Source organism: Haemorhous mexicanus, chromosome 1, assembly GCF_027477595.1.
Source record: "Haemorhous mexicanus isolate bHaeMex1 chromosome 1, bHaeMex1.pri, whole genome shotgun sequence".
Lineage (NCBI taxonomy): Eukaryota > Metazoa > Chordata > Aves > Passeriformes > Fringillidae > Haemorhous > Haemorhous mexicanus.
Genome location: NC_082341.1, coordinates 137,549,941 through 137,572,716, shown reverse-complemented (window position 1 = coordinate 137,572,716; position 22,776 = coordinate 137,549,941). Strand labels below are relative to the sequence as shown.

Sequence of the window (22,776 nt, the reverse complement as noted above, 5' to 3'; positions counted from 1 at the left end):
TCCACTGTTTTATAAATTGGGATATTCACAAACTGGTATGTTTAACAGAAGTGTGATAGAGTATTTCCATGTGGAACTGCAGGCTGGTGGCTGGTGATTTGCTATTACAAATTAAATAATAGCAGCTACTCAGATAAGATTAACTACACAGAAATGGACAGCAGCAACTCAGTGAAAGGGGAAGAAAGAGAGGGACTGAAAGCACAGGAAAAGAAAAGTAAGAAAAAAACAAAAACATTTGAAATTTGCCAGATGTGATTAACACTGCAAAGAATTTTTTAAAAATTGGAAAGGTTCCTTTCAATATATGTGGGACTAAAAGACATACGACTGACTTCCTGTTACTGATTTCTCTCCCATTCTCCCTATTGGTGAAAGATTTCTTTGGGAACAAAAGGGTATTTCTATCTTGTTTCTTTGTTTTTCTGCACTGCTATCACTGTGTGCATGGTTGGTTTCCACGATGCTGTCAGGCACTTGGGCTCTCAGCCAGCAAATGCTTAAGCACATGTGTAACATCCAGCCGGCGTAAGGTTATCCATGTGCTTGGATGACTTGGGGTCAGCATCTTAATTTCTCTGCAGCTCAAATGTGACTTCCACACTGTAAGGAGGAGATGCAGAAGAGCCAGACAATTAGAAAAAGTTTTTCTGAGACCACAGAGATCCTAGCAAAAGGGCTCAGGGGGTAATTCACTACCTGAAATATTATTTCAGTCCGGATGAAAAATTGGTAAATCAATTGTTCTCCAGACAGTGCTGCTTTCAGGAATTGCAAACAATCAGCAAATTCAGCCCAAATGATCTAGGCTAGGTTAGACCATACAAATACCAGAGTTTGAGAGGAGAGGGGTGGTCTGTGCCTCCCAGCCAAACAGGCCTCAAGGATGAGGGAGGGTGACCACCAGCAGGACAAGCAATAGTGGCCCCTCCTGCCCACACAGGACTTTGCTGAAGAGCCAGTGTAGATGAAGACTTTGTTTCCAAATATCCTTGGCTTGTTTTAAAACGCCCTAAATACTTTCTTTGATCCAAAGTGCATTTTTTTTCCCTGCATGTTGCCAACTAATCAATTATTGATTAATCCAAATTACTTTTCCTTGTTTTCTTTCAGTTTGGCCCCTAGATAAGGACACACGACTCAAGTGCATCAATTAATGGAAAGTATCCACATTCAGCAGCAAAATCAGTCTTCTGGCTGGTCCCTTAGGAGGCACTGACTGTGATTGCTAGATTATGGGATTTTTTCCCAGCTAAGAATATTTAATTTTTTATTTAGTCTCTTAAATTTTTGAGCTGGACTCCTGGTGTTTCTGTGCCAGTGAGATGGGATTCCTACAAGGCTGATTCCACTCTGGCACACCTGCTACTGCCCAGAGGCTACATGACTGTTGTGGTAACCAGCCTCAACTCCTCTCATTCTCCTGGCTGTGGATTAGGGAAGAGCAGGGGCTTGAGGTCGTTCACAACAGGAGGAAAGGGATGAGACCCCCCTCTTGGGGGAGAGGTTTGTCACTGCAGGCTCCAATGGTGCTATGACATCTGATCTCTGGGCCAGGAAATGGGTCCTGGCTCCTTTTAGCTGCTGGAATTGTCCTGGAAGATGTGCAAGGTGGCTGGAAGTGAGTTTTGTCTCACTCATGGTTCAAGATGCTTTTCCCATCTAAAGTGAAGCTAAGGGAGTTTCCCAGAGTGGAGGGGAGGGCTTTGCAAGGGAAATGCAGGAGAATAAGTCAAGAAAGGAGAGGATGTAGAGACACTGGCATTGGGGAGGAGATGCAGGAGGGATGCACAAGCCCCAAAAGAGATCAGTTCCTACAAGGAAGCAGGTGCAAGCAAAACTTTTAAAAGAAGCTTATTATGTTGCATATCTCAGCAGGAGGAACAATGAGTGCAATACTGCCTAAGGATAGATGATGGCATCATTGAGGCTCAAATGCCAGAAAAGTAGTTGCAGACCAAGTGATTCTTTCTACAGAATATGTCACAAAAAGGCAAATCACACTGCAAGAGCTCTTCCCACCCCTCAGCAGCAGCCATCAGAGGCCTGGGCTGGGACCAAGTCCTTGCTGCTGATGCTTACATGCTCACAGAGTCTCCCTTCAGTCTGGGGGCTCTTCTCACCCCTAGGAAGGGTGCTGGGGGCCTCCCCAAAGCCACTGGTGCAGTACAGGAAACAAAAATTACTGCTTTGGAAAGCAGAATCTTTTACCCTCCCTGGGAACAGGAGTTAGAGGCAGTAAAGAGTCACAACAGATATATGGAGAGTGTAGGATCTTCTTACAGTGCTGCAGTCCTGGGAAACCATCTTCCACCTGATTTGACTCAAACAATAACTCTTTCAGTGAGCCACCATCAGTGAACAGGGTGGGCTGAACCACTTTCTCTTCTTGTTTTTGTTTCAAAACCCCCTGTGCTAGTAGTGCCATGACAGCTGTATGAAAACTAAAATGTCTTTTCCTGTGGGTTTTTTCTCATGTTGTTTTTCTACAAGAGCAAAAGTCAACATGACAAGTTTGCTGAGCCCTGTTTCTGTCTCTTTTTTATCTATGTAACCAATGCCAATGGAAACATTAGCCACTCTTTCAAACAGCAAGCTGCAGAGGCCAGCAAAACACATGTGGTTTGTTCTTTATATTTATTACATCAAAATCATGCCTACTTGCCTTTTCCCTTCCTTTTATTTTTAAAAACAATAAAATGTAGTGGATGTTTGAGGGAAGATTCCAAGATGAAACACTTTCTAAGTGTTGTTTTGATAAGAGGAAAGCCAAGAGTAGATTCTCAGCTGCTTGCATGGATGTGGCTCCTTCCTGAGAGCGGGGATTGACGCCAGGGTAGATCTAGTCCTTTGGGTTCAAAGAGCAACCCATATAGAGTTTCTGCTCCCTGCATGTCTTCCACTTAATGGGCAAACAAATGTTATCTATTGTTAGCTCTGCAGAGACAAAAGAAGTGCAGGGGGAAAGCTGGATGGTGTACCTTGAAGTACTGCATTTGTGTGTAAGTTCCTACACAGGTCCTGATACACGCGTGTTCTAGGTTTAGGTGTTTGAGAAATCAATGTGTGCATTATGATACATACAACACACTTTGCTGCAGTCACTGAAGTTCTGGCAGACTGTCCATCATCTAAGGATGAAGGAGCCAGCCCCTGTTCCCTGGTACTGCCCTCCATGGGCCCCAGACTTGAGGGGTGGGAGGATGGAGGTGCTCCCAAATGCATGACACAAAACCCTCCCCAGGAGCCATCATGTTCTTGCAGCAGGAGGAGTGCCTGTGTATCATGGTCCCAGATGGATGCAATGCATTTGTTTCTCAGCAGGCTTCAGATTTTAAATTGTAGAATGTTCAGGGTAGGAAGGAACCCCAAGGATCACCCAGTGCTGACTCATATTCAACCTTCCATCAACCAGGACCCCCAGGTCCCTTTCTGTGGGGCTGCTTTCCAGCCTCTCATTCCCCAGTCTGTCTCTACAGCCTCTCTACACCCCATCCCAGGTGCAAAATCCTACACTTTCCCTTGTTGCGCTTCAAGTTGGTGATTGGTCAATCCCCTTATTTCTCTTCTAATTTGCTCCTTTTGATGCAGCCCAGGATTCAGTTGGCTTTCTGGGCTGCCAGCTAAAACTAAGCATAGTTTATTTTAGTAAACTAAACTAAACAATAAAAAAAACTTTTAAACCTCTAAGCTTTCTAAACTAAACTAAACTAAACTAAACTAAACTAAACTAAACTAAGCTAAACCAAACTACTCTAAGCTTTCTAGACTGCCAGCTTCTGTTGAGTTCTTCATCAGTCATCACTCACAAGTCCTTCTCTGCATAAAATATCTGGTTTGTATTTTTCCTGTCAGTGTCCATGTCTCATTGCTTTGAGCTTACTTGGTTGATCGAAACTATAGAGGAAGCTGTTTTTATGTTGGGGTTTTTATCATGGAAAAGGTAAGTTAATTCAGGGAATATAGGTTTTTCTGCTGCTTCTTGCAGGATACTTCAGCTCTCTGAGGGACAGATACTGTTGCTTTCATTTCTGCATCTATATACATGGTGTAAGTCTCTCTTGACCCTACTCCTGGAAAGCTTTGATAGTTACACTGAAAAGTAGGGCTTCAGTCAGCAATTCAGAAAATATCCCTGTGGAGGAGCCACATCACTGGGGAGGTATAAGAAAACCTCCCCAAGCCTTGGGAACTGGGAACATCCAAACCTACACTGCCATTATCATGTGTTCTTCAGAGCATTGGTCTTTTTTTTTTCATGTAGTTTCTTTCAGCTTGCTGAAAATATAACCCTCTCCACATATAATTAGTACCCCCTTATAAACACGTGCATGGTATAAAACCTCCTCCAAGCTCTTGTACTGTAGCAGAAATATCCTGTAAAGGTGAGTGAAAAGCTATTTTTATGCTGGAGGATGAAGGTGCTCTGCATACACTTGTGCCTGCAGCTGTGGAGGACCAGACTGGCACAGGAGCAGGGCAGGTGCAGGTCCTTGAGGGACTGTGAGAGTTGGGGTTCTTCAGCCTGGAGAAGAGAAGGGTCTGGGAGGACTGTAGAACAGCCATCCAGTACACAAAGGGGTTTACAAGGAAGGTAGAGAGGGAATTTTTACAAGGGCATGTTGCGCCAGGACAAGGGGAAGGGACTTTAAACTGAAGGAGTGCTGGCTGAGATTAGATATTAGGAAGAAGTTATTCTATGTGAGGGTGGTGAGACACTGAAACAGGTTGCCCTGTGAAGAAGAAGAGAAGTGGTGGGTGTCCCATTCCTGGAAGTGTTCAAGGCCAGGCTGGATCGGGCTTTGGGCAACCTGATCTAGTGAAAGGTGTCCCTGCCCATGGCAGAGGAATTGAAAAGAGGTGATCTTTAGGATCCCTTTGAACCAGAACCATTCTATGATTCTATGATCCTGCCTGGCTGTCTCTGCCAGCTCTTTAGGGAATCAGCAAAATGTTTTTTTTTAATGTTCTGTGACCATCAAAATGCATGTGTTGCATTGTCCCCTTTTCTGAAAAGGTTTTTATAAAAATTAAGAACCATTAAAATCTCTCAGGCGCATGCATTTTTGTCAGACCGATAGAAAGGAATGCACTACACAGTGTTGTGAGATATCTTTTTAAACTGTAAACCCAAATTTTATGTAGTATTGTACAAACATTGCCATTAAGTAAAAGAACACATCTGTAAGTTTTGATACAATTTTATTGGTGGGTGTTGACATGAAGTGTCAGCCTTCTATATTGGATTAATATGTGGGATTATGTGCAACACATGTAGTAATCAGTGGGTTTTTAAAATTTATCACATTATTCTTGCTTTGTTAAACAGTCACAGGTTTCCTAGCTAATTGTGAATATCTTTTTTTTATGGCATGAGTTTTAGACAGTGGGGGCTGCTTTATTATATTGTAGTAACTCTTTGAGCTCTCTTCACTGCTCTGCACTGAGGCCCAGGGGGCAGCTCAGGATCTTAGAGGGCTTTGCCCCCTAACACCAGCTGCCCAGGAAAGCTCCAGGGCAGGTGCTGGAGAGGTTGTGAGTGAGCTGTGCTGGAGGTACCTTACTCACTAAATGCTGTGAAAACCAACATGGCTGTTGGCTGTTGTTGATCCCAGGCTCACAGAATGATTAGAAGGGACCACTGAAGGTCATCTAGTTCAACTTCCTGCTCAAGCAGGGTTCCCCAGAACATATCACTCAGGATTGTGTCCAAAAAGCTTTTGAATAGCTGCAGAGAAGGAGACTCCACAGTCTTTCTGGGCAGCCTGTTGCAGTGCTCTGTCACCCTCAGAGTAAAGAAGTTTTTCCTCATGTTCAGGTGGAACTTTCTATGCATCAGTTTCTGCCATTGCCTCTTGTCCTATCCCCTGTCAACACCAGGAAGAGCCTGGCTGCATCGTTCTGATACCCTCCCTTCAGATACTGATAGACATTGATAAGGTCCCCTCTCAGTTTTCCTTTCTTCAGGCTATACAGGCCCAGCTCCCTCAGCCATTCCTCAAAACTGAGGTTCCAGTTCCCAAATTGTCTTTGTATCCCCTCATTGGACCCTGTCCAGGAGTTCCGCGTCTCTCTTGCCCTGAGGAGCCCAGAACTGGACAGAGAACTCCAGATGTGCCTCTCCTGGGCTGAGTAGAGGGGCAGGGTCACCTCACTGGACCTGCTGGCCACACTCTTCCTATCACCCCAGGATGCCTTTGGCCTTCTTGGCCGCAAGGGCACCCTGCTGGCTCATGAACATTTTGTTGTCCACCAGGACTTTCTCTGCAGAGCTGCTTCCCAGCAGGTCAGCCCCCAGCCTGTACTGTTGGTCCCTGGGATTCCTCACCAGGTGCAGGATCTGCATTTGCCTTTCTTGAGTTTCAGATGGTTCTCTGCCCATCTCTCCAACCTGCCCAGGTCCTTCTGAAGGGCTGCACAGCCCTCTGGGGTATCAGCTGCTCCTCCCAGCTTTGTGCCATCAGTGAACTTGCTGAGGAGGCATCTGCCCCTTTGTCCGAGTTATTGATGGATCAGTTAGATGATACTGGACACAGTATCGAGCCTTGGGGAACACCATGAGCTACAGGCCTCCAACTAGACCCTGTGTCGCTGACAACAACCTTATGAGATCTGCTGTTCAGTTTTCTTTCCACCTCACTGTCCACTCATGCAGACCTGATGAGCTCAGAAGCATTTTCTTGTTGCTGACACTTTGTCTTTCCTCCCTCTTTCTCACAGGTGAAAGTCTTCCTTCTCCAGCATCTTCTGTGTCCTACTCCTGGCATGTTCATGTGTTGCGGGGCTCTGGTAAGATGGAGAGAGAGCCAAAAAGGAAATTCGGAGGAAGGAGTGGATTTTAGCTAGAGTTACAAGGAAATTTGAGACACTGGTGTTGTGTCTCTTCCTGCAGGAGAAGGCTGCACAGGTGAGTCAGAATCAGATGGAGGCATGTGCTGCTTTGTCCCCCTTCCCGTGATGTTTTTCTGGGAGCAGCTGGAGGAGAATATCCTGCAGGCTAGCAGAGGCACCAGACCCCGAGGCCGAGCTGGCCAGGCAGCTCTGGGGCCAGCCCGCAGCCCTGCACGGCTGCTGCCCTCATCACTACAGCGGGACCGCTGCTGCCTCGCCCGAATCCGGGCAGTGTGGGTGACCAAGCATGTGTCACTGCGGCTATGAATAAAACTTCAGCTGCGTCTCATTTAGAAAGACCCTAATTTTAGCTAGCCAGCATGTCACTGAGGTGCTCCAGCACCCTCGGAGGCCGGCTTTTGTGCCCCGTTATACCAGGTGTACAATGTCCTTTATCCTGCCGGACGCTGGGGATGCGGGAGGCACAGGAAGAGCGGCGCGTTTTCCTCCCGGGACAGGGTTAAGGGAGAGCCGGCGCAGGCAGCTCCAGCGAGCCCGCGGTGTTTGGGTTGTCCGGGCGCCCGCGCTGGCTCCAGCGTGCGCGCAGTGTGACAGATGACCTATTGAAATAATTTCGGAGCAGGGCTGGCGTTGCCAGGACAACCAGCGCTCCCCGGGCCATGTGACGGCCGCCTGACGTCAGCCGGGGGCTGAGCCTGCGGCCCCGGCCGCGCCGGCAGAGCCGTGAGACACAGAACGCGCTGGATGCTGGAGACATCCCCGCCGCCGCCACCGCCGCTGCTGCTGCTGCTGCTGCTGCTGCTGCTGAATCCCAGGGGCTGCCAGAGCATGGACTATTAAAAACTTGCATTTCTGCAGCGTGAGGTAACCATTTGCTTTATGTTCTCATCAGGTTTGGATTATTTTCCTTTAAAAAAAAAAAAAATAGAATAGAAAGCAGCTTGTATCAGTGACTGATATTTTTTTTCACTTGTTTGTTTTGGCTGGAAGTTTGCCTTGATGAACAAGCCCAGCACTATCAGATAAATGCAAAGCAGCTTCCAGTTACTAATTCTGTGTGTAGACGGCAAAACGGAGTTAAATATAGATTAATGATCCATGGAAGAAAATAAAAGGATATTGCTCTCATTTGACACTTTAGGAATATAAATGAACGTGAGTAATCCTAGGCTAGTGCATTCGGGAGTTAAAAGAAATGATGTCTAAGCACCGTGTTTTTTATACCTCTGCTGGAATTTGTTGTTTTTCACTTCTGCCCGGTTCAGGCGGGTTTGTACCCAGTGTGTCCAGTGAGGGGGAAGCCAGCAGTCAATGCAGCCAGGAACGGCTTAAAATCCAACTCTCAAAGTTCAGCATTTAAATCATCTTTGTTCACGCGGAGTCCCTGTACCCTGCGCGCTCCCCGGGCTCTCTGCCCCTCTCCCGGGGCACGCGGCACTCTTGACTATGTGGGATTTACAGAGGAAAGCATCAAAACCTTCCTGAAAAAATCGTCTGAAATATGCCAAGAAAGCAGCGTTGCTGCAACACAGGCTTTTACCCTTTTTCTCACAAGCACACACAGACAGGGCTTGTTTATTCTGTCTCTCTTTTTTTTTTTTTTCTGTCGAGCATCGAGATCAGTTAGAATAGCTAAAAAAAGAACTGCAGCATGAGCAGCATGATTTTTCAATCACCACAGTGATTGAAAAATGAAATGCTATTTGGATCTTTTTGTAAAAACAAGAGGGAGTTTGTGTCTGTTTCTGTATTGCACTTACTCCGAGGTGGCTGCTGTGGGGAAGGATATCCCAGAGCTCCTGAAGTTTAGTGCCACAGGCTGAATTTGTTTGTGTGGGAACATATAGATTTGTTTTAAGAACAGATTACAGCTGAAGCATCATGTGCGTTGTTTCCTGGAAAAGTATGTTAGATCTTTCTTATCTTCTCTAATTATATACTCCTGTTCCCTTCCTCCCAAAGTTCAAAGGGTTTATCGATAATGGTAATGATTCTCTAAAGCAGCTGCTGGTCTCAAACTGTGTGGAGCTACTAAACAATTTAAAACACAGAGCAGTAAAAGATTTTTAAAAATCTATAAAAATTATTCTAATATTATCACTTGCAGCATAAATAATTGCTTCAGAAAGAGAGCCAAGACAGATATTCAAACTGAAGGCACTTCTCTAAGGAAGTTATGGCTTAGTGCTCTGGATTTCACTGCATTTGGCGTTCTTAGCAGAGAACAAGGATAAAAGCTGAAAGATCTGAAATGTCTGAAACGTCTAAACCATTTCACTTGGTGTTATCTCATCAGTTCTTTCCAATTCAACTGATGCCCTAAGACATTATTGTAGGGGAGCTGAAATATTTCGAATTGTCTTTATTAAATTCTTCACCTGATGCCACTACACCAGTGCATGGGGAATCTTGCCTGGCTCCTCACAGGTGAGTTTCAGCCAGGTTTGCAGGAGCCTTGCAGCCTTGGAGGGGATGGCAGCCCATGTGCAGCCTTGCCAGGGGGAGTGAGTGGGCTCTGGGTGTCCCTGCCCGGTGACCCGGCTGGGCTGAGCTGGCACAGCTGCTGTGGGGAGCTGTGTGTCAGCCCAGGGCATTCATCCCCCTCCATCTGCATGTGAGTTCCCCAGACTGTAGAGGTGGGCTAGGAGGGGAGGACAGGGAGGTGGTTTATACAGCCTGCCACCCTCTGAGGTCTGCTTGTTCACCAGCTTATACTGCTGGGGTAAGTCTGCAGAGGGACCAAGGCGTGGAGTGTGGGGACAGATTTGAGCTGAGTGGCACCTGCCATTCAAGAGAAGTCATTTACCCTCATGTCTGCAGGATTTGACTCCATGTGTAGCTGCTGTCACCTCCCAGATTGGACTTGAGTGATGATGCTCAGTGTGGGCTGAGGCTTATGCTCATTCATTTAGGCTTGAATACAGGGTCCTGTAGCATTTGAAACCACCTGTAAGGGGAAAAATAATTGATGCAACTTTTGCTCAAGAGCTATTCATTACAAATGTCTTAAAAATACCTTCCTCATCTCCAGATGGAATAGAGATATCTTTCAGTGATACTGAGGTAGTCTTGAAAAGGCTCTAACTTGACCTCAGAGTAAAAGGTGGTAAACTGCTTCACATTTTAGCAGAAGGGTCCTGTACATGCTGTTGCAAGAGGCCTGAAAGGCAGTGTTATAGGGGAAGTGGGTAAGTGCCACTGAGATTGCACAGGGATGCATCCTGCCTGGCGGAGTGACAGCTCTGTCCCCTCTTGATGAGTCTTTGGGGGCTTTGGGCATCCCATCACCAGGCTCCACCCATTTTGCCCCAGAGATGGGAGTGAGTTGCAGGCAGGCAGCTCACAGGCAGTGCCAGAGTCTGCAACTGGAGGTGACGCAGATCCCTGCTCAGGTGGCAAGGGAATGGTGTGTGAGAGCCATCCTGGGGCTGTGTGCCTCTGCTTGATGAGTTCATGCTCTTGTTGTCACTGGTCAGCTCTGTAGCAAACCCTTTGGGCAAGCACTCGGGTTTACCTTGGCAGTGTGTGAAGCTGCCAGGCAACGGAATGCTGATCCCTCCCTCTCTGAGCTGCCATGCTTGCAGCCACCATGAGAAAAGAGCACACAGCCTTTAGGTTCCTTCCCACCACCGAGAGGGGAGGTGGCTGCATCCTTCACCTTCTGCCCGACGCCACAACTGACACTGCCAGCTTCCTTGGCCTTGAAATCCTCTGACATAAAGAGAAAAAATGTGAGATGCACGTGGGCTTGGCAACACTCCACCTTCTTTTAGGGAGTCTAGACTGACCCTCCAACTTCCCATCAGCCTTCATGTCATTTGCAAATGTCACCCCCTTTGCACACACACGAGGAAGGGATGATCTCTTCCTCCAGTCTCCTTGTCCATGGCAAAGGAGAGCAGCAATTCCCGAGGAACTGGAGCACTTCACCCTAGGAAAGAGCTTGGCTAAAGTGGCATCTGAGATCTCCTCAAGTCACTTCTCACACAACTGCATAGAGCAGGGAAATCAAAACCAGATGTGAGCTGTTGATGCCTCTAGCCTCATAATAATAACACACTCAGTGTGCTCTACCTTGATCTGGGTGAGCTGATGGGCAATGACAATCTAAATTCAGGCCAGAATCATAATAAAACCTAAAAACCCCTTGCAGTGCACAGCACTACTCCTTGAATTTTTTTCAGACAGAATGCAATTTCTGCTGTCTTTTTAAAGGTCCTACTACTACTGAGGCAATATTCATGGGGGAATAAAATCCTCTGTAGAGGGTGGCAGTTGTCAGTGGGAACTGATGCTTCAGTATGGAGTTTCAGGATCTTAAATTACTTATTGCAGAAGTTGGTTCCCACTCTGCTAAAAATCATTACATTGTGCTAATTTAATGTCTGCATCAACACTAGGAACAACTGGTTTAAATGGTAGCTGATCTGTTTTTAACCAACAGATGTTTTTCCAATTAAACACACATGCCATACGTAGGGTACTCTGAATGCAAAATAAAAGTTGACCTGGCTGTTGGTTCCAAGCTAAAGCAACAAAAATCCTAACTCTGGAATGTTTTTGGTTGTCACATTTTAGAAATAATCTTCTATGGTGAGCCAAAATCTGTACAAACAGCTATAGTCAGATAACAGTTTAAAAAATAGACTATGTTTTGGCTGTACTTTTGCAGCTGATAAATTTATCTTTTTAAATAGCAGGGAGTATGAGTTGAGGGTTGAGAAACAGTAATTTTGTAATTATTTTATATGGATTGAATTATTCTGTCATCAAATTTGCATTTCAGACAGCATTACAGTATGAAAATATAATTAGAAACTGTAATTCAGGAATTGCTGAATGTGATATTTCCCAGAGGGAGCACTGTGAAGAAGCTGCCCTTACTACAACTTTAGCAAATGTTGAAATCCTATAGGTGGAAAATGTGAAGGCTGAGTTGTAAAGTTCCTCTCCCTTCTGTGGTTTTCACATACTGTCAACTTTCTGCTTAACTTCATTTTTTCATAAGATTCATTTCCACAGAATCATCTAATCATTACGAGCTGAAGGGCTCAGATCCTGTTCTGCTGAATTTCAGACTGGCTGTGCTGATAGCTGCTGAATTGCTTTCAGCCACAAAATGACACTGAGATCATGTAAGGATCTGATTTACATGCAGAAAAACCAAGAAGCTTGTCCTTTGCTCTGAAATGCTGGTTTCAATTTGCCCAGCACCTGAAATTCCCAGCCACACCTCCTTCCACAGAAGATAGCTGAGGGTGGGTCTTGGTTCAGCTCTGTTTATCTTCTTTTGTAGTTCAGTATTTTTTGCAGTACGTGTTCACAGTGTTGTGCAAAGTTTCAGCTGTATAAAACCTACTGATGTTAATCCTTATGTTTTTTATTCTTGTGATAATCTATGGCTTATCATAGACATATTACCTGGAAACAGACATGTCTTGTGCCTTTTAGCTGGGCTTCTGTTGACAAATCCCAAGTGCTTTTGTTAGAGATGTGCACTCTTTAGGAGAGCATCTCCATGGCCAATTTTTCCCACCACTTCGTTGGGGCATGGGTCAGGTCCTTATGTGAAAACAAGCCTGTGATGGACAAAGGATGGTATTGGGAGGAGGCAGAAGCTGAGTGTGGGGCATGCTTGCTGCTTTGATGTCCCTACACATCTGTCAGAGTCCTGCTGAGTGACAGTCACAGTGCTCCTGCAGAGGAAATGTCAGGACCGGAAAAGGAGAAGTGTGGACCTGTGACTCCAAGGATGGCATGGATACATGGGCTGGCTGGTGACATGGTTCTTAGTGACCCAGGGATTCTGTCACCACCAGAGTGCTCTGAGGGTCAAGACCTTTTCCCATGGCCGCCCAGGGCCACCTTCCTGCACCCAGCCCTGCCACTTTGCCTGGGTGCTGGGGAAGATGTCTGTCCCATCACTCACATTTTGGGGGATGCACATCCTGCTGCCCGTGTCTGGTATTTGCAATATGAGCATAGGACAGGAGCCTCAGGGTGTCACTGCAGAGGGTCATTTCTGCAAGGGAGGGTGCAGTAAGCCAGGTTGGCTCTTTAGGACAAGTGGCCTTGCTTGAGGTGCAAGTGCTGGTTTACAGGTGGGACGTGAGCAGTTCCTGAACAACACAGCTCATTTTTGCACATTTACTTAGGAACTGCACAGGAGCAGGAGGCAGCATTTCAACTGACTGTGTCTGCACATGGGAGCTGAAAGGCTTTGGGACATGTGCCACATGTGTCACAAAGCCTCTTAGCTGTGTGCTGAATTTCATTGTCAAGGGAATGGACTTTAAGAGCAGCCCAGAGCCAGGCTGTCCAGCCACAGGGGCATGGTGGACCAGGAGGGATGGGATGAGGGGGGAAGGAGAGCCCTTGGCAGGGCTGACTGAGTGTGTGCTGGCAGGATGTGTCCAGGGCAGGCTGATGTTCTTGCACTGCTGCATCTGCCCGTGCAGGGAGCTCTGGCATCTGCAGAACAGGCCAGACAAGACTTTTTGCTGTGTGAAATGGAGCTGTCTGAAGGAGTCAGGTGAGTGAAATATTCTGCCTGTGTTAGCAGGGATGCAGTGATATTGTCTAGCTGCCATGTGATGTAGCTGTGGCTAACAGGGCTGCTCTCTCTTCTGGGCACTGGGTTCAAAGCTGGGCTGGAGGAACACTGCACAGTCAACCCTTGTGCAGTGCCTGCTACTTGACAACAATAAATTAATGCTTGTTCTACTGTTATGAAGAGAAGAGATCAGCTTTTGGAGACATCCAATATCACTTGTAGAGGGGTTTTATTAGACGAGCAGATCAGATGGTTTACAGGCTATCCCCCAAGGGAAGACAAGTTGAAGCTGAAGAAGGTCAAAGTTGGCTTCTTTCCTTAGCAAATTCCCTCACTCCTGGAGCAGCAAGGTTTCCTGATTATGCCTCACACAATCATTCTGCGTCTCCTCCAGGACTGCAAAACCCCAATGGATCCAGCACATATGAAGTGTCTAACTTCAGCTGAATAACACTTAAAGAGATTTCATGAAGCAATTCAGCCTGAGAACCTCTAACTCTAAAGAAATATTCTGCTCACGTTGTGCTCACAAATCCAAGATGCCAGGGGGACACGAGCACAAAGCTGTTGATTATTTCCACGACTGCTGTGTGCTTCCTATCACAACAGTATTCTTTTGTGCAGAATGGCAGCAAGATTGCAGAGTCCTCTTTAGCTTTACCATCTTTGCAAGCCCAGGTCCAATTAGAGCAATTATAGCTCAGCAGAAGCACTGTCTGTTGTCCTCTGGACCTGTCTGTCAAGCATCCTATTCATCACTATTTATCATGTATGAAGCTTTTCATGTAAAGTCGTTCTGACCCTACTGAAACAGCCCCACCAGAAGGGTGGCCTGTGTTTTTATTTCACAGGCTGATGTGGATGACAAGAGTGCAAAACTACGGCTGGCCAAGAATACATCTTTCAGTCTAAGCATGGTCTCCTCTCACTTGAGTATTATTGCTGGTTTGACACAGCACACAGCTTTCATGTTCAATTATTTCACCTCACCCTTCATTTTCAATTACTTTACTGCTAAAAATTGAGAACATTATCAGAATTCACAGTTCTTCCTTGCCACGTTCAAGGGTTTCCTTAATCAGAATCCCCAATGTGAATTGCAAGGCATGTAATGTTTGATGGCACATGATATTAAACCACTTACAGCTCTGATGTCTGTGTAGACTCTCTGGTCTCTGAGTTACTGGGTAGTGGGAACTTCTGTAGAAAGACCATTTGTGTTTTGCTTTGCCTCTCTTGACAGGGCCTGGTGAAGGAGCTGAGTGACTCTGAAAAGCAGAACTCAGTGAAAGGCAGAAGTGCTGGGACCAGGGAAGGTCAGAGGGAATGCAAAGAGGAACTCTTTCTGAACAAAAAAATAGATATTTATTTTCTCATACTGCTCTTGGAAAGGAAAATCCAGGGAGCAGTGTTGAGAGTCATCTTTATGAAACAAAGAGAATTCTTTCTGACAATTCAGAAATGAGATTGCCTGTGAGAGAGCATCCCCTGTCCCTGCTGCTACCTCCATGGCATCCATGCAAGTCCTGGCCAACATGCACAGCAGCACTTGGGCAGAATAGGATTGCTTTAGGAACTGAAAACATGAGCTCAGACTTTGGTTGTTCTTCCTTCAGAATCATCAGGGCAGTGGTTCCCCCACATTTGTTTCCTATTTTGACTCTCTTCTGATAGGTTTTAGCCCAGAAGGGCTGCTTCTGTCAGGAGGAACTGCAGGGCCATCTGCAGTAGTGGTCCAGATGTCACCTGTGCCTTCCCTTGGCACAAGATGCTGCAGGCAGGAGAGCTATGCCAGCCCTGACCAGGGCTGCAAAGAGACCTGGCTGATTTGGCCACACCAGCGGCAAGAAAAAGTGAGAGCTGATAAAACAGCTCCACATCTGCTCCATGGGGATCTTGGTGAATTTGTTAAAGGTGAGTTTAGACTGCTTAACTGGACCTGCAGCCTTGGCAGATGCAGTTTATTTTCTTGCAGCGATGGTGTTTTCGCTGAGAGCCTGGGGCAGGGTTCTCTGCTGCTGTGCAGAGCCAGACCCCTCCACTCACCATGGACACATAATGTTTGTGATGCTTCAATTAGAAAAATACAATCCTTTCAGAGATGGCAAAAGGTGACAGAGGCACTAGCAGGGTGACTGCTTGCCTGACTTTTATTCTTTTTGTTAGACACTGGGAACTTTGCAGAACTCCCTGCCTCAATTCAAAGAATCTGATTAGAAATTGAAGAGTATTTCACTAGTAGTGCACCATGTGCCATTTATTAGTAGGCTGTGGTGTCACTCCAAGGGCCTGTAGTAAGACACACCCTTCCTGCATGCCACTCCATGCTTGCAGATGGCACTCCAAGCAGGGTGTTGGGGAGGCAGCTGGGAGAGAAGGAGTTAAAACAAGCAACAATTACCAATTTGAGACGTTCTCAAAAATAGCAGCTTTTTTTTGTTTGCTGAATTCCCCATGCTTTTACAGTGCTATTCCCATTATTCATTTCTTTTCCAAAATAACATTTTTAAGCAGAAGAATGACTTGAGTGGGGAGAAGAGGGGATCTGCAGGCCAAGTGGGACAGCTGCATGCTCCTGTGTCTGCAGTGAGGGGTATTTCAGTATTTCAGGCAATTTTGCTTCCTCACTGGCAAGCCCAGTAATTCCTCCTTGCTTTCCAGGGGCAAGCATTGGGCAGTGTGCTCATGCTGTCCACTGTTGTTATAGCCCAACTTGAAAAGAAGCATCTCTTGCTGGTGGATGCTCCTTTGAAGAAGAAGGAGAGGATGCTTTTGGGAAAATAACCCCAAAGGAGTCTGGCTCCAGGACTAGTAATGCAGGCAGATCCCACTGAGCTGGAATGCAGTTCCAGCACCTTGTGTGTCCCACCCTTGACTGCTGGCCCAGGAAAGCAGCTGCTCTGGAGGGGCTCCCTGACAGCACCCCCAGGGCTGGCTGAGGATCCCACTCCCTTATCCCTCACAGTAAGGCATGCAGCCAAACACAAACAAGGTGAGCTCAGAAACAGGTGCCAGCAGCCTTCCCCTAGGGCTGCAGGGAGGGATGGTAGCAAAGAAGCCCTGAGAGGAATTAAAAATTAAATGCTCGTGGCAGTGGCTTCCTGATACCACATCTCAGCAGTTCGCCTTCACTGTGGCTGGCTGGCTGCCCAAGCACTGAGCAGGAGCAGAGAGGGGAGCATCCCGTTCTCACTGCCTTCTCTGGAGATCAGCCAGCTCTCCTGTGGCCCTGGTGGGAGGATGAGGAGGAGCTGCTTCACTGCTGCATGCACACAGAGCTGACCAGAACAAGCAATGTGTTCCTCTTTGTGGAAATCCCCTGAGCCCCACTGAAAGGCATCACACCCGGAGGTGGCCAGACCCATATGAGTCAGATGCCTCTTGAACAGGTGCAGCTGTCCAAGTGTGGGGTGCTGAGAAGCTGAACTGGCCATACCACAGCCCTCTCTGTGGTCTGGAGTCTGCAATAACCCCAGCAACAGGTGTGCTCAGTGTAGGTGGAGGCTGAGCCCACAAAGACTGGCATTTGGGCTGCAAGGGTCAAGCCAACAAAGGCTGGTATTTGGAGGCAGAAGGGCTGAGCTCCATGGGGACCTTTGGCCCTCCTTGGCATCCAGTCCAGCTCCTTGGTGTGCACATGCCCTGAAACCCCTTCAGATCCCCAGCAAATTCATCACTGAGCCCAAGGCCCCTTGCAGAGCATGTCCCAAGTGATTTGAACTTTGGGTCTAGTTCATAATCCCCTCTTAATATCCCACACTAGGTAAGCACTTGCTTCCACCAAGCCTTGATATTTCTTGTTTTGCCACTAACATTCAAGCAGGTGACAAGCTGTCCAGCTTCCTGAGAGAATGGCTGTGTCTGTACTATGGCCACTGTACTACGGCTGTGTCCATGTAGGTGAAATAGGGGGCAACCCCAGCACCAGAGCTCAGTAGACAAAATCACTCTCTGCAGAGCAGTCCCTATCCCGTTCTAGCTCCCAATCAGTTCCTGTCTTCCCAGCCTGCCCACTGGGCCCCTTCCAGGGGGCAAATGGCACGGAGTCCCTTCTCAGGAGGGTGCAGAGTTCAATAGCACAGACAAGGGAGCTTCTGTGCCAGTTGGCCCCGTGCTGGGGAATGCACCCTCCTGCATTTGCTCCATAGTCACAGGTGATGTGGTAAATGTCATCGTGCATGACTGGGTGACAATCCTTGGGAGGAAAAAAGGAGCCTTAAAACTTGAAAAGTGTTTTTTCTGAAGCCCAGGTGTAGGTAGAACTCATGAGCTGCAGGCTCTTGCCCCAGCCAGGAAATCAGCCCATTGGAGCAATGCAAAAAGGCTGGCAACTCCAGTCTGTCAGAAACAGCTGTGGGGTTCTAATAGGACCAAAGGGAAGGAGATGTGGAACGTGGCTGGAAGAAAGGATAAAGAAAAGCCTTTGATCCATAGAGCACCAGGCTCTTTACTCCTCTGTTTGTACAGAGGAACCTTACCATGTACACTGCTGACCTGACTCTTTAAAGAGTGTGGGCTTGATGCTGATTTCATGTTGTTTCTCAGTACATACTCTTTCCCCTGTGAGGCTCAGGTTTAATTCTTTTCTAGTTTACAATCCATTTATTTTTAAGGTGTGAAAAATGCATAGGTCAGTATCCACTACTGTCCTACCATTTCTCCAGAATAATTGTTATTATCTGTATTAGCCTTCCCAGCAAGAGACCAACATGTTCCACTTTTCTAATGCTATCTCATGCCTAAAATCTGTTTTCCAAATCCTCCTTTGACTGAAGTGAGCACTGTGCACTTCACAATGCACTCTCCAGCTCCCTGGGGACTGCCCAGCCCCATGTACAGCACTGCCTTTGCCACACAGCACTGTCAGGAATTTCACATTTCACTCTGAAAAGAGAAAAGTGATGTCCAGGTGCTGTCCTCATAAAACTTCAGGGCTGAAAGAGGTCAAAGGCAAAGGGCACTTCTGAATGCAGTTTTCTCCCAGTACTTCTGGTTTTGTTGAATTCAACCTTTATGTTTTTGACCTTGGAGCATACTGTCAGAAGGGTTTGAGAGAGCCAGGGGAACATTTGCCTATCTCTTTGCCTGCATCTTTTCAGGTAGGTTTGATTATTTTAATTACTTCCTCTGTTAGACATGGAGTGTCTTCCACTTTCCCTGAATTTCCCAGTCATGTCTGGTCACAGATCACCTAGTGCTACATGGAAGCCATCATGTGGAACTCTGCTATTATCTGCAGATTTACATCAAAGACCTGCAAAGCATGAGGATACTGGCTGAAAAATTTGAACAGTGGGGTTTAGTAAAGCAGGACTTGGGCATGACTTGTGAAAGTGTAAAGTTTTCCCTTTTCATTTGCAAACAGGAGTTGCTGTGCTTGTATTGCTCCAAAGAATACAGGGGATTTGGGAAGACTAGCATTAAGACAGTTTTTCAGAGTCATTGAGTATGTTTTAATCCTTATTAGCCTTGAGCAATTGGCTCCCAGTGAATTCACGGAAGGAGAGGTAAAATTAAAGATCTGTCTTGCATGGCCTGCTGTGCATTTATAGTTCTGCAACTGCTCTCAGTAGTGAAACAGAAATATGTCTTTCAAAGGAAAGCTCAACAACAGGAAATATTTCTTTCAGAAATATGAACACAAGTGTTTCTTCCAAGAATCATCAGATAAAAGCAAAAATGTTCTTAAATTTCTAGTTCCACTAAGCACCTGGCTCTAATCTACAGCTCCTTGACTTTGTTCATTTTTTAACCCAAATGGGATCCTATTTTAAGGCATTGTTATTTCATCTGATAATAAAAGGCTATTCAACCATTTGTGTGTTCCATCAGTGTTTGCATTTCTTGTTCAGTACCATATTTTGCATTTTTCTCCAACCTTTCCACTGAAGAATCAGTGGTGTCCAAATTGCTGCTGCTCAACTGGACATAACTGTTCCTTGCTCTTTGAAGTTGGTTACCTAATTCTGCTGGTGGGTAATTTTGATAAAGATTTCACAGAGAGCTAAATTTGTCTGCAGAGATGATAGAATGACAGGTTTTTCTGCCAGCCATTGCAGAGGTTTATGATTGCTGCTTCTCAGGTGTCTGGCACAAATGGAGGTGGCACCGTTGTGGGACGTGCTTGTTATTCAGGCATTTGCCTTGAAAAAACCTGGATTATTGATTGCATGGTTTGTCATGTCTGTTTAAGCACACTATTTCTGAAACTGCTCCTCCTCCAGTCAATTAGAAACTCCATTAAATTGGATAAACATATTAAGAAAAGTAAGAGATTTACTCAAGGAATCTTTATTGCATTTCATTATAAACTACTGAATCTAATATACAAAGAAGATTGCTTTAATTATAAGTGGACAAAAGAAAGATCTACTCTATGCTGCCACTAGGCAACTATCAGCAACATGCACCTTCTTAATCTAATGCAGTCATGACAAGAAATTAGGTTTGGTAGTTCTCCTGGGAGCAGCAGTAAACTGCATTACAGAACCCCCAAGAGACAATGACATCAGGTGGATTTGTTAGGTTTTGTGGTATCTGTTCTCAGCTGTGTTTTCTAGCCCTGAGGAAACTCATGACACAGCCATCATGTAGGCAGAGGGTTCAGATGGTGAGGTGTTGATCTCCCCATCTCATCTCCAGCCAGTTTCACTGCACCTGGTGCTGCCCTCTGGAAGCTCAGCGGATTGCAGAGAGCTCTGGTGGCCCTCTGTGCTTGCAGACACGTGCATGGTTTGTTTTTATTGTGCAGAGTGAAGTGCCTTGGTGCCATTCATTTTGTACTTTATTACTATTTCAAACCCCGAGCAAACAATTTTCAGAGGAGAAGAAGGAAGAGGTCAGTCCAAGGTGGTGTCCTAGAGCAAGAGCTCCCTGCTGCCTGTGTCCTTCACTGTCAGGTGGACATTTGAAAACTGAGTGAAGGTCTGATAAGCAAAAGAGTTCCTCCGTATCTGTCATGGTGTGGCTTGGGAGGGAGCGTGAGGCAACATGGTGCCTTCCCAGTGTCACAGTCGAGACAGTGCTGGGCATGCCTTGAGGCAGAAGGATGGCTCTCAGGGGATTTAGGTGCCTCTGAGCCCAGGTAGGGTCAAGAAGTGCCTGATGAGCCATCCTCCTGTGAGTCTCTGCCAACCCAGGAATCTTGAAAACTGACCCCAGCTAGCCCAGGAGCACATGACCAGCTGATAAAAAAAGCCATACAGATGAAAAAATCCTTTCCTCCCTCTTCCTGTGCCTCTGTTCAGTCAACACTGTAGTGCAGCTGTCACCCAGTAATTTCAGTGAAGTCATCAGAACTCTTCAGAAGAAAAGAATAGTATTAATAAATTATTATGTTCCTTAGAGGAGACAAAAGGATGACAGTAAAGAGGTGAAATTTTGTAGAAAGCTTGAATTACTCAATACTGAATAGAGACCAGGCATGTCTGTAATTCACTTTCGAAGAAAATATAAAACTTACTGTTTCATGATTTGGACAACAGCCTGCTAATCCTCTTGACTCCAAGGTTAAGCCCAACCAGCTGCAAATTTTATTGAGGTTACTTGTAAATCTTAATTTCGTTTCAATTTTTTGCAATAATGTATTGCTGCTCTCAGTGCTGTCTGATGCTTGAAGTGACAGAGCTGGCCAGCTTTCCTGACCTGTCTGTTGCATCCTGGCACTTGTTCCTTTGCTTGTCCAAACCTCCCCTCACATTCCTGCCTCTCCCCATCACTGACGTGTGTGTGTGGAGGGGTGATTACATAGTGCAGAGGAAGATAAAGATATCTCAAACTTGTTTATTTAACATCACTGCCTCTGGCTCTCCTCATGGTGATGCTCTGTGCCAGAAGAACTGCCCGCTGTAAGAAGCATGCTTTTTTCTGTGGATGCTGTTTCCCTTCCAGAAGTCAGGACAGTAGGGGCCCTCCTGACTCCCCCAGTCCACTGTAGGTATCCATGTCATATAGACCCTATTTGTGGAGTTTTTAAATTGCATTTTCCCATGACTTTGGCTCTTTGTCTTGTGATCTTTGAAGAAGGCTGTTCCACAGACTTTGCTGCTCTAGTGGTTTGAGATTTGCTTCTCATTCCCAGCCAAAATTTATTATGGCTAGTTTATACCCATTTGTTCTTTTGCCAGCATTGTCCTTCAGTTTAAACAGCTTTTCTCCTTCCCTGGTGTTTACCCCCTCTGATGTATTTATAGACTTCAACCATATCCCCTCTTGGCCTTTCTTTAGCAAGGCTAAACATCCAAGTGCCTCTGGTCTCCTCTGAGAGCACAGGCTTTCCATTCCCTTATTTGGCTTAATAGCCCTGCTCTGCAGCCACTGCAGGCCAAAATCCCTTTTCCTCAGCATGTTTTCCTGGCCATGTACTACAGTAATCCAGGTGAGGCCTCACATTTCCAAAACCTGCTCATTAAGAGCATTGGTATTTCACCCTCCCTGAACTCAACAGATTGGTCTCAGCAGGTTCATCAGAAAGCATCACTTGTGTCCTGCAGGACACATCATATTGGTATTTTCCTGTTATCTTATGGCTATATAAGTCCTTCAGCTCTTCCTCCTGCTCCATCATTTCTAGTTAAGAACATCGATTCTTCCCACTTGTCCCTCGCATGCTGCATTTTACAATAAGGAATTTCATCCCTTTGCACTATTCCAGTGCTAAGATTGTCCCATTCTTCTGGTGGGGTAGTGTCCTCCTGATGGTGCCTGTCACCTTGGTCTCATCAGTAACTGCACTGCTTTGAGATTATGCATCCTGATTATTGATGAAAATGTACAACTACATCCATCCCAAGACTCAGCTTGGAAGAACCCTACTGTAACCACCTTCCACCTGAGATTTCTCTTCTGATTTCTATTCATGATCCTGAGAGAGGAAACATCTGCCTTACTCTGTCCAGCACATCCCCAGAGGAGTGATTTGCTTTGATTTTACCCAAGTGGTTTTGAATTAGCCTTTCTGGATACATCCATGTCTCTATTAGAAATGAACGCTTATGGACTGGTTGGAAAGCCAGGGCAGGCAGACTTCCTACAGTTTCCATATAAGGTCAGTTCTGCCAAGAACCTTCAGTTTTAACCTTTAACATTTCTACAACTTCAGTCTGAGATCTCTGTTCAGCAGCACTTGCCAACTGTGGTGCTCAAGTTGGGGTGTTAGCAGATGTGTTTTGCTCTGCTTCAGTCTCCCAGTGGGTTACGAAGCCAAATTCGTGATTCAAATGACTACACTTATTTTTCAGACTTAGTACACTTTTTTTTTAATGGGAGTTTTGAATGGGGTGAAAATTCTTTTGTGTTCTGGCAAGTGTCCCTCATATCTTGGCCTGCAGATGAGGAGCAAAAATGACATTTGTACCCTTTACATTCAATAT

General features: G+C 46.0%; 1 protein-coding gene across 1 annotated transcript in view; it reads left to right on the top strand.

The window, feature by feature from the left end:
* Nucleotides 1-7,553: 7,553 nt before the first annotated feature.
* Nucleotides 7,554-22,776, top strand: part of NCALD (neurocalcin delta) — a 51,190-nt gene continuing 35,967 nt past the window's right edge. Inside the window, exon 1 of the mRNA XM_059864872.1 lies at nucleotides 7,554-7,716. The gene's annotated coding sequence lies outside the window, so the exon portion shown is untranslated. The remainder of the gene's footprint in view (nucleotides 7,717-22,776) is intronic.